Raw genomic sequence first — 13,012 nt, forward strand, 5'->3', positions numbered from 1 at the left:
AAAAGCAACAGAAGTGTCAGGAATGGTGAGCAATTTTTCCTTTCATGTAAATTTGTTCCCCTTTTTTCATTTTCTCTTTTTTTTTTTTTTTTTTTTTTTTTTTTTTTTTTTTTTTTTTTTTTTTTTTTAATTCCCTTTTTACTTTCTTTTCCAGTCGCAAATGTTTTGAGAATCCATCATCTTCCCAGGTTGATGGTAAGGCCCTCGTGGCCCAGCTGTGAGTCACCATTCCCAGCTGGGTGGCTCTGAAGAGAGACAAGAAGCTCAGATGTGTCCCTGATTCCCCACCAGCTCAGGCCAGGAACATCTGTCTGCTCCTTCCCTTCCTTCAGACGGTCCCAAGGAGGGGGCAGACAGGCAAGCAGGAATATGAAAGGGAAAGGATCAACTGGCCGTGTTATATTAGCCAACTTAAATAATTCCTCTTGGCTGTGGAAACCGTCTTCCCATCCAAAGCTGCTTTTACTTTTTTTCCCCCCGTTTCCTTTATTTTATTTTTTTCCCAAACAGGAACAATTTATTTCCACTTTTGGGCAGGTTTCTTGGCCAAGGGCAAGCTCTCCTTGTTGCCTGTCATGTGTCACTTCCCAGTGCCCCCCAAGTGACCTTAGAAAGTGCCTCCGGGACCCAACTTTGGTGAATAGCAAAATCAAAATATGCAAATCAAGCTCGGATTATCACATATATAATCATGCAAACACTTTTTTTTTTCCTGTACTACTGCCTATGCCCAGCTTCCTGCCCTACTGCTCTGAGTGCCTCAGCACTGTCTATAGCTGTTGAGCTGAAGCACCCGGGGATGGCTCCTGAAGCAGGAAGAGAGTTCAATCTGCAGGATGGCTTTTCCAGACACTTTCTTTCTCATTCCCCACAAGATAGTGGCTGTTCCTCCGGATTTCACTGTTGCAATTTGGATGCGTCTACTTCAGAGCGAAGAGGAGATAAATGCCTCGTTCAGCCTCTTCAGTCCACTCTAGTTCTATTTTAGTTTGAGGAGCCTGTGCTACTTGGAGAGTGGGAGCAATTCCTGCCAATAACTCCATCTTTCTCTAAAGTTCAGCATCTCACACTGGGGAAAAAAAAAAAAAAAAAAAAAAAAAAAAAAGTGAAACTGCATGATGCAGTGCAGAGAGCTGAGTCCTGGTTTAGGTGACAAAAAGTGTGCATCCTGAATCCCAGAATGGGTTGGGTTGGAAGAGAACTCAAAGCTCATCCATTTCCACCCCCTGCCAGGGGCAGGAACACCTTCCACTATCCCAGGTTGCTCCAAGCTCTGTCCAACCTGGCCTTGGACACTGCCAGGGATCCAGGGGCAGACACAGCTTCTCTGGAAGCCTCCCCATCCTCATAGGGAAGAATTCCTTCAAGCTACATGTGATGAAGTTCACCTGAGAATTTTATTTTATTTAATTATCTCTGCCGTATTTTGAGTATTAACAAAAGCCTGACTCTATCTATTTGAAACAAAAAAATCCATTAAAATTTTCCATTTTAAATTTGTAAGGAAAAAACCCTAAACTTTTGTAAGTAATTAATTTTTACAAAATTCTTTATATAGTATGGCTTAATTTTTTTAATACAGTCTCAAGGAATGATCAATTTTCAAGGCAAGCCCTCTGTCTAAGCCCATAGGAAAGCATTCCCTGTGCTATCCCTGTGTGATATGGGAGCATCCCGTGGGATGAGCAGCAAGTGGAGACGAAGTGTCATCCACAATATGTGAACAATGAACAGAGCACCTTCCCACAAAATCAATTATCCCTTCCAAACAACCATCACACATGCTCAGGAGCCAGATGTTGGCATTGTGATATCGTGATATTAATCTAAAGGGAAGGTCGAATTTATTTTATTCTTAAATGTTGCCTTTTTCGGGATTAAGTCAGATATTTTCAACCTAGTTGATAGAAGAGAGTCATATCCCCAAAGCCTGTTTGTTTCAAATTCAATAATTCTTTTCCGGACAAAGCATGAAATGAAAAACCCTCTGTGAGTCTCAGAATATGTGATTTGAGGTAAAGTGCCACATCAGCTGATGTTTTTAAAAAATACACATGCATCAAAAATTGTACATCCACCAGTGTGGACTGGGCTTGGAATAACCTGGTTTAGTGCAAGATTTATCTGGTCTAGGGGTAGGAATGATGGAATAGTTTGGGTTGGAAGGGACCTTAAACCCCATCCCACCCCTGCTCCTTCCACTCTCCCAGGTTGCTCCAAACCCCATCCAACCTGGCCTTGGACACTTCCAGGTGTTTTAAACTAATGTTTTATAACTATATCAACCCCTGTGCTCATTCAGAGACCTTTCTTATTTATCCAGTTGAACATCCTAAATTATTTTTATTGTAATGCTGGAGAAATAATTGTCTTACCTCTCTTAGGATGTGCTGTGGGGTTTATTCCCCCCTTGCTATCTAAGTAGTTATGCTCATAAATCCTTCTGCATTGAGAACAGAATTGACTTTATACACCTAGAAATTTCTTATGATTCCTAAGCTATTATCCCCAAATCCTAATTAACCATTATTAAAAATAATGTGTCCTTTTTAGAAGGTGAGATACAGCAGCACGATAAGATACGACGTGAAAAAATCCCAAATATCAGTGTAGTGTAATTCTGCTGCTTTACTTCTCTTCTTTTATTAGAGATTTCCAACATACTGCTGCATTTCCATTCCAAGTGGCAAGATTCAATAGTATATATTTTGCAAACTGCCAAAACAGAGCCATTGGATTTAGTTTTCTAATAATCAAACAACCGTATAACGTGCCTGTACATGTCAGGGACTGAAGAAAGCAAATTTATACACAACACCGTGTATTTTGTGGATAGCGATAACCCACCCAAATCTAATTTAATCAAATATTTAAAGAGGTAATAATTAATTTTTAAAGAATTGAAGTGAACCGTAACTAGGAAGAAATGTTATTGTTTATTTTTAATGCCAGAACAGTATTCCTGATGCATTTTTAATATTTCATTAAGGCAGTAACTTTCATACTGTATTTTTTTTTCAAGTTTTTTGTATCTCAGTGATACTTTTTCCCTTGAACAAAGGTGAAATATTGCAGGCAGACTTCAGGCTTGAACTGATACATTCTTTGAGGATCTTTTGTCATAACTAATTAAACACAACCAGAAGTATTTTTAAACAAGCTAAGACACAACACCTGGTTGAGAGCCAGGCAAGGGCTTGTTTTTTTTAGCTTGTGACTCTGTCCTTCCCACCAGATATAACTTTCTGTCCTCTCTTTTGAGCTATTATTCATAATCCTTACTTTTTAGGAGTTATTTCCAAGCAAGGTTCTAAACCCCACCACTCCCCTTGCCCTCCAGAGCTCCAAACTGCTCTGTCTTGGTCTTTTGTGTTTTTTTGATGAAGTGTCTCTCACATTTCCAGCCTTTTATACTCAAAACTGTGGAAGGCTGTTTATTGCACTCCGGCTCCAGCCCTAGTTAAAGGTGTGAACTACCAGAGTGGGAAGGGGGCACATGCACATTAACACTGCTGTGGGAAACATCGCCTGACAGATGGATGCATGTTAAATGGATGTTGGAAGGAAGGTGTTTGCAATAAAAAATCTTGAGTATGGCATCAGAGGAAGACCACACGCAATTTTCCAGCTTTATGTCTGCAGTATAGAAGGGTCAAGCTTGTTATAGCCCTCGTGGATTTTTTTTCTTTTTTTTTTACAGTCACAGACTTTGCTCTGCTGCTCTCAAACAACTTTGACAAGCAGGTGGAGTATCAGGGTTCAAATGGCACATATAAGTAGTTCTGTTTGAATTCATACGTACACAGAAGTGTTTCTATTTGATATTTCATAGCAGTATCTCCAAAGAAGGGCTGTGGAGCTGGGGGAGGATCTGGAGCTCCAGAAGTGGCTGGAGAAAAGGAGGCTCAGGGGGGACCTTCTGTCTCTCTAAAAGTCCCTGGCAGGAGGGTGTAGACCTGGTTTAGTGCCTGAGATGTTTTGGTTTTCTGAAATTCTTTTCCCAGGGAATTTTCTGTAAACAAGAGACATGTTTTTGTAACTCTAACTTTGTTTTCATTCCTTTCCCTAGGAGGGACTTCTTGATGTCCCTCTGCTCTGACCAGTGTGAGTGAAGAGGTTTATCTTTGTTTCACCAATCAAATTGTTCTGTGTAAAATAGTATAAAAGGGAGACACATCCCAAAAATAAAGGAGTCATTTTCAGCCTCATAAAGTCGTTGTGATCTACAATAGCATCAGGAGGGTGCAGCCAGGTGAGGCTTTGTGTCTCCTCCTCAGGATCAAGCAGTAGGACAAGAGGAATGACCTCAAGTTGCATCAAGGGAAGTTTAGATTGGGTACCAGGGAAAATTTCTTCACTGAAAAGGCTGTCCAGCCCTGGCACTGCCCAGGGCAGTGGTGGAGTCCCCATCCCCAGAGGAATTTAAAATATGTGTCGATGTGACAGTGAGGGACATGGTCTAATGATGGGCCTGATGATCTTAATGATCTTTTTGACCTGAGTGATTCAATTAAACATTAATAACTTTGCTTTTATTTTAAATATACAGCTTTTTCCAGGAGCCAGAGGATCTGAGAAGCTGTGGTATAAATTGTCAGTTCATTCTGTGAAATCATAACAAAATGGTCGAAGGATAAGCTGAGTTTCTCCAGTCTGCTCCAGTCAGTTACCAGTTCTTGATCTGTGGAGGATGAAGGAGATGTCCTTAACATCACCCAAATACAGAACTGGGAATTTGACGTGCAGATCTTCCCTTGTTTGTGAAAATACATCTCTGAAGAGCCCTGAGAGCTGAAGTGTTGAAATCCTGGCTGAGAATATATATCCAGGATTAGGTACTGTGAACTTCAGTGGGAATAGTCATCTGGGATTTCTTAGACTTTCCTCTGGTTGGAAACTTAGTTATAAAAATTCTTCCCTTTTTTGTCCCCAAGATATTGTTGTCAGATGTTTTGTACCTGAAGATTTTTCTTTCCCATTATTGAACTTTTCCTAACCCAATGTGCAGGGAACTTGACTGGGAGCATGGTAGGGAAGAGGAGCTTTAGGCAAGAAGATTTCTCCTTATCTGACACGAAGTTGATGGATCCCATAGCTGTTCCCTGGACAGAAAATAAGACTTTCCAAGCAGAGAATTGTATTGTCTCTATTTTTGCTCTTTTCCCAAAATATTTTTTGGCTAAACCATCTCCTTCCTACACAAGGAAATTTTGCACCCTCTACCTTAGATGAACTCTTTTTTTCTTTACATATGGATCTCTTTTTTAAGCTGGGTTCATAACTCCTGTTTCTATTTACTTCTTTACATTTTCAAATATCTAGTCCAAGAATCCTTTCACCTGAGATTACCAAGAAAAAAAAACCCAAAAAACCCAAACACGTGAATAACAGCCATGTACAGTTTCCAACTTGTAGATTTGAATTTGTTTACATAAATTAGCAAATCTGAAAGGATCTGTGAGAAGACTGAGGGCAGGGAACACAACACAAGTCTCAGGTTATTTGTGAGTTTTGCTTGGCTTTATGGAGACCTCCTTATAAGTGGTCCTTGTGCTGTGACAATGGATGGTTCTCACAGGGTTCTAGAACATACTGGCTTGATGGAAAAGAGGGAAAAATTCTTCCTTCAAAACTTTTGAATCAGAGAGGAGCATTTAAAGCCACGTAAGTGGAATGTGAACATTCACACCCACTGTACCAATGGTTCAAAAATCCTTTCTTCTCCTTCAGGCCCAGCTCCAGCCAGCACTTACACACGTGCTTAACTTTATGCACAAGAGTAATCCCATCAGTTAAATGGGATTATTCCCATGTGTGTAGTTACACACACCTAAGTGTTTGCAGGATTTGGGTCTATTTCTCTAGGAATGATTTGAAACCCGTGGTAGAAAATGCTGTGTGCAAGGTTGGTGTTGCTCAATGGCCAAATATTAAAATTGAATTTTTCTGCTGAAATGAACAGGGCTGTGACAGCTTGTCCTGTCCTTTTCTGTGTAGTTTGAACTCTTTAAATGCAACACTTTCATGACTATCACAGCATAAAAAGGGGATTGGAAAGACAATTAAGAGCAAAAACATTGAGCAGAAATTCTCCCTGTCTAGAGGTTGCTCCATTCCAAATCTTTATTTAAAATTTGAATTTCATTTAGAAAACGTTCAGATGTGTGCAAAATTTTTCCTCTATAATGAAATAACTTGTAACTATTTCAGCTCTTAAGAAAAGGTTTACCTTTCAATGTTTAATTTTTGAAGACTATATGCATGCAAATTTATAGGAGAAAAGTATTTCCAGGGAAAAAATGTGTATAAATCTGGATGCTCACATGCAGGCAAACTTGTATGTACAGGATGAACACCACAAAAAATAAATAAAAAAAAAATTTAAAAATCCACCAACCAACTTTTAAAAAAATAACCAAACTTACCCTTTCCTCCGACTTTGGGAGTTTACTTTTAATTTGAAATTCTGCAGCCAAGACATTATTTAAAAATTTAAGGCAAGTAACCATCTGCCATAAATGATAGAAATGGAATATAAATAAAATAGTGCTTGTAGTATTCCAATGAAAATCACACACCAAACGCTTCCGCAGCCCAGACAGCAGCAACACTTTCAGATGTCAGGAACAAAGGCAGAGAAAGGAGTTGCTTTGGCCAGGACATGTTTTTCTGTGCATGGTGTATCTTCTTGGCTGTCCTGAAAGACAACATTATTAAGCAATTTGGGCTGGAGCATCATTATGCCCCATGAAGAATTTAAGGAAGATCTTGACTTGAGCGTGCTGCAAGAGGAGTCCTGCTGTGCCATTTGGTACAGAAGGATAATCAGTCTTATGCCACTGGCACACTGGAACACCTAATGGGACATGCCAGGCATCGATGTTCAAGGTTTTATATAAGGTAACAGCTGCCTTGGTCAGGCAGTTAATTAAATGTGTTAATTTTCCATACAAGCAGCAGTAGTGACAGCAGATCCGAGTGGGATTTTATGACATTTCGGGGTTCCCTTATGTGATCACAGCCATGGATTGCACCCACATCATCCTTCACATCCCTGCATTCCCCCTTTGGACATGGGGAGATTTGGAAATTCACTCCCTGACTCCATGAATATTAGAGCAATGGTAATGCTCTGGTACCACTCACTGCCTGCTGCCAGTTGTCTCAACTCCAGTCTTGAAAAGCTGTTTGGGTTTATTCCCACACTGATATTGGTTTAGTCAGAGAGGCAGCGATTCATTTACAAGGGCAAAAGTGATTTTTATTTTCTCCCTCTATCTTACATTCCTTATTAGAAATGTTTAATGAGCAGATATGTAGCCTGGAAATAAAGCAGTGTGATGCTTTTGAATAGATAGTGTGTTCTTCAGATGTAGAATTACAGAAAATTATCTCCTTGTTCTTGATAGTTTGGCTTGTACAACGTTGCAGGATGACAAATTCAACCTTTTCTGTACATTATTACTTTCATAACATGATATTAAATCAAATGCATCAAGAAAGAGAAGGTAAATGGGGACAATTCGTGAAAAGGACTAGGAGAACATATTTAGAAGTAATGGTCTGACAAATATGCAGACTGAATAATATAAATGAACTGAACAAGTTTCCTCCCCACCAACTGGATAATACAGTGTGAAGGAAAGTGGAAGAAATGCAAAATGCCAAGTTAGGCATGTGAGGACTGACCAAAAATGAGTCACACTCCCACGCTTTTGGCTCACAATTTGAAATATTTGTTTTTAGTTGATTGGGTAGCCACTAAAAGTATATGGCGAGATTTGTTTGAATTTGATCTGTCACTTTTTTTTTGATGGGTGACAATGATTTTATGACATATGTCACAGCGTGTCACATCACTCACAACACATCAAGTCAGGCTCTATCCCATCATTTCTGAAGGCAATAATGCCACTCAACATGACGCGACGTGACGGGATCTAACGCGGCTGAAAAAACAACAGGAAACTTCTGTAGGTGTGACATGGATCCCCAAAATTACGCTGGAATGAGCCTTGGGAAGGTCTCAGCAGTCAAGTTCATAAAATGGGCCAGTTGAGTGGCTTCTGTCTTTGTGAAGGTGGGATCTGTGTTACTCAGTGTGGAGAGGCAGCGAGTAGTTACTCATGGTGGGAATCTGTTGTTAGGCTTGGTAGTAAAAGTGAGTTCTTCAAGAAGAAACTTGCTGGGAAGATGAGCCTCATGCCTGAAGTGTGACAAGACTGGAACTGTCTCTGACCTGAAATGCTGCCTGTCTTTAAGTGTTTTAGAGCTTTAAAAATTTCTGAAACCTCAGGGGATGTCCTAAGCATAAACATTATTTTAAGCCAGGATTTAGCTGGATGTGGTGTTCTAATGTATTTCAAACAAAGATGGCTGCAATCTTTATGAGTTCTGCCCTAGTTTTCTAACAATTATCTCTTTTCCTGTGTTATCTGCTTTCCAGTGTTTGTGTTGTATATGCTGTCTTATCTGTTCTTATTGACTGCAGTAAACTATATCCATGTGCAGACAAAAAGGACCCTCAGCTACATCAACAGCAGGATATTTCCATTTAAACACAACACTTAAGCACAAAATGTGAAGTTCCCTCAATTTTTGATGGTTTCACTGGAAGAGCCTGAATTCCTTAGCTGACAGGATTGCACCAGAGATGTTTTTTCAGGTAGGTGAAACATTTTAGTCGTGTGCATAACCAAAGATCAGGTTCTTGCTAATCCGAAGCCACACATGGCTCATCACTCCTATTAATCATTAGGTTTCTTGCACTTTTTGGTCAGTGGAACCTCTAAACACAGTTTATCTGCATATTGTGAAATCAGGGATGGAAGCTACGTCCCTGAAAGTGTCTGAGGTCAGGTTGGATGGGGCTTGGAGCAAGCTGGGATAGTAGAAGTGTCCCAACCCATGGAAGGGGGTTGGAATTAAATAGTCTCCCTCTTAGGTTGGTGAGTACTGACATGATGTCCAGATGACAGCTTGTGGCTCTGAAATCAAACAGGAGGATGGACTTACCTTTCTGACCCTTTGCACCACCCTCTTTTTCTTGATTTTGTGTTAATGAGCTTCTTGTATATCCTTTACTGTTCTTCAGGTCTGATTTTCCCCATTAATTATCTTGGAAATCATCCTTGATATCTGGAGTTTTCATTATGCTCTAGGGCAGATGAGAGCTGAGCTGAGTAACACCCACCCCCCTTTCCTTGGTGACATTTTCCCATCATAAAGAAAAAAAAAATAAAAAAAATTCCACAACTTCTGCAGCTCTCTACATTCCTTTTCAAAATGCTGCTAAGTAATTTACAGACTGAATAACTTGAGATCCTTCCACCTTTCCTGCACACACCGACGAGGAGCTCTTGTAAATTCTCACTTTATTACCGCACCTGTTAGAAATCACTGCTGCAGCTTAGGTGTGAAGAAAATGTGGCTGTCCTATACCTAGTCAGGAATCCACCCCAGGCTGGGCGTGAGAGCATCACCACTGCTATAAAACAGACACAACTCCTTTGGTGACATTCCCTGTTACTGTACGTTGACAAGTTCCCATTTAATTTACTACATATGGTTCCACGTCTCCATAGCTACTCTCGTGAATTCATTATTCATTAAATAAGTGATGAATTTACTTAAATATTGCGGCCACATGGCCGACACAAATGCATTCTAATATTATTAACACGTTGCCAACTTGCAACTCTTCGAAGTCTGAGTAAATGTTTTGACAAGAAGAGGCAGCAAGAACAAATAAGTAGTAGCAGCCTAGATGAAGTTCAGCCATAGTTCTAACAGCTTTAAAGTCTTAACAGTGTTTTCACTGGGGCAGTACCAGATAAATTGCTCTTATGTGTGCATACAAGAGACTAAAATTCCTTTGAAAGTTTATAATTTCTCATGGGAAAACACAACATAAAAGTTACTTTTACTCATAGAAAAACAACACCATATTTTCCTGTCAACCTTTGCTGTTGGGAATTTCAAACTTTTTGCATTTTTTCCCTGTGATTCTTTGTCGACCCGAGGGACAGGCATTTACAACATAATTTACTTTCAGCGTGTCTCTGTAAATCATTGTAATGCTATCTATGGCTAGTGGAAAAAAAAAGAAAGCAGCACTCTCCAGTTGGACTGACAAACCACTTTTCCAACACTTCAACAGCAAAGCAAAACCCCCCATTTCAGCAGGGCAGCACCGACACGTGAGATGCATAAAAGAAATATATTTTATGAGGGTTTTCATATGAATTTTTGCATTTAGAGGTTGCAATATTTACTTGAAAATACCTATTGAGCTGTGTTTTTTTGCAGCAAAATATTCAGAATGTGTGGAGTATAAAACATATCTTAGGGGAAGAATTTTGGTGCAAAAAGAGAACCACTTATGTTTCTTTTTGGGAAGTGTCTGTTTATTTTTTCCTACTGTTCTTAAGGCCAGTTGTTGTCACTGCTGGCTTAACAGTGTTGTCAGAGGTGAGGGGCTTTAAGCACAGGCTGCCATAAAAAAGCTGAAAACCTGTAGAGCCTTTCAGCCTCACTTTTTGAGACTGCTGCTAATATCAAGGCTCATTCAGTTTTACATTAGAACTTGATGACTTGCACATTGGTTGAACCTTCACCTTTTACAACCTTAATGGGGATTTATTAGCTATTTCACAGTGTGTAAATTTGAATCTAGGTCAGATGAGGAAGAAAAATAGGGCAAATCTGGGCCTTAAGTATAACCTGCATATAATATATCAGGATAAAAAAAAGGTGCAAAATTAAACAGATGATTAAAAGTGTCTAGAGCAGGCAGAGTTTGAAAAAAGAGCTTGATAAATTAGGGGTGTATGCGGGATTTTTTTTTTTTTTTCGAGTTCAAACTCAGGTGACTGGTGAAAGTCTGGTTTCCACACAAATTCAGCAGATTAAGGAGTTAAAATAGCTTGTTAACCTGTTTCTGCTAACTGCTTGCAAGAGGAAATGTAACACAGGTGTGTTTGATATTCACAAGATTAAAGCTTTTGTCTACCATCAAATGTTCACCACATTAAAGTCGTTTTAATGAGGTATTGGGAGATAATGAATGTAAGCCTCTAATTCGGTGCAGCAGAGACAGGCTGCCCCTGCTCTGACCCCGCTGCAGCCAGGTACCCAAACCAACAGATTAGTCACACTTCTACACCAAAAGATGTGTGCAGAGTGGAGCAGCCACTACCTGCTGCTGTCCTGCCCTGCTAAAAATGCATCTGGTTCAGATGCCTCGAATTATCTAAAGCCTGACATCAGACATTCCCCATCTGATGGTACTCATCCCTCACCAGCTCCTTCAGGAAGATTATCTGGAGGGGAGAAAACACAGCTGGTGTGAGATGGAAGGATTTTAACAGTGCGTGTGCATGAGGTAGGCAAAAATGGGCACAAATTAATACTATTTATATTATCAATGTTAGCATTCGTTCTGGTGCTTAGTGATGATCAGGAAGTCAATAGCTGGAGTGAATAAAGGTGGGAAAGGTCTCTGTGGTTCATCCAGCTCTGCACTGAGTGCTCCATGGATCCACCTCCCCCTGCTAAGCTAAGGTACAGTGCCTGTTTGCCTATTCTTAATAGAATAAGCTCCAAATAAAAATAAAATTAAGATCCTGAAAGGTTCTCCAAACCAGATTTATTTTGGCATGCATATGCAGGAAACTATGTACTGTAGCAAGTTTTAAATACTGTATTTGGACACTAATTCTCAACTGCCGTCATCAGTTTGCTGACAGCCATCTGCTTGGACCCTGCTCCTTCCTCCCGTTCAGCACCGTTAAAGTAAAATATTGACAGAAACAACTTCTGCAGCAAGAGTGGAAAAGTTAATAACACAACTGAAGTCACACAGGATTTTTTTTATTTTTTTATTTTTTTCTCTCTCTCTAATGTTCTGGAGCTCTCCTACAATTTCGTTTTACTCATGCCTTAATTTAGAAGTGTCCCACCCCGGCTTAAAAATAGGCCGTTGTGTAGCCAGCTATCTATAGATGGCACAGGTTCCTGAGGAGAGATCTGGAGCTGCAAGTGCCTCCTGTAGAGTTGGTGTGACTTCATGCAATGAGTAATGCACATGCTCCTGGAGGAGCTGACACACCGGGCGGGATGTTGTCAGTCAGGGCTGGGAACAGGAGTCATCATTTGTCACCGCAGCTGCCAAAATATGCCACAGCACGAGCAGCAGGTTGATGGGATTCAGGTTTACCTGCAGAAATGTTTTGAGCAGTGATGTAGGGAGCCTGTGAAATCCTTTGCATCGTTGCACGCTGCTGGATTGGAGCTCTTGGGTGGTACCTGGATGCTTCCAGAATGATCCTCAGCCTCTTTGGGCTGAGATTATTTTTTTGTTCTGTACATGCCCTGTGATGATCCTCACGTTAATGAGTCTGAGACGCTCCAGTTCAGCACAGAGCAGGCTCTACCTTCAGCTCTTTGTATGAAAAGTCATTAAAGCTCTTGCACAGGTCATAGGGCAATGCACAATAAAAGACTTTGCCACTAATTATTTCAAAAAGGAAAGTGAACGTGAGCTCATGTATACACACACGCACACACAGATATACATTCACATAAATAATTTATTTGTCATACCTATTTATAATACATGAATCTTTTATGTTTTATGGTGATACCATTGCAGTTTGCAGATTTACATCTCTTATTAAATTCCCCACACAACAAAACACAGCATTATGGAAATATATAGCCCTACAAACTGATTCAAGATTTCTAATCCAAGTGGTCTCACTGTCTGCAATATTCCTTTCTAAATTATGCCATTACATCCCACAAATCGACTTGCAATGAAAGGTAATTTCTTTTTATTCTCTTACAGCTTTGTGGGAGAAAGGAAGGAAGAATCTATCCCGTAAGAACAGCACAAAAGTTCCCAGGCTGAGCTCTCTAACTTACACATCCTCCTCTGTGCTTCTGCAGACACAGACCCACCAGCCCTGTGAGAAGATGAGTGTGTTTACCACGTCAAAGAGATCAGCAGTAG

Source organism: Zosterops lateralis (assembly GCF_965231275.1).
Source record: "Zosterops lateralis genome assembly, chromosome: 7".
NCBI lineage: Eukaryota > Metazoa > Chordata > Aves > Passeriformes > Zosteropidae > Zosterops > Zosterops lateralis.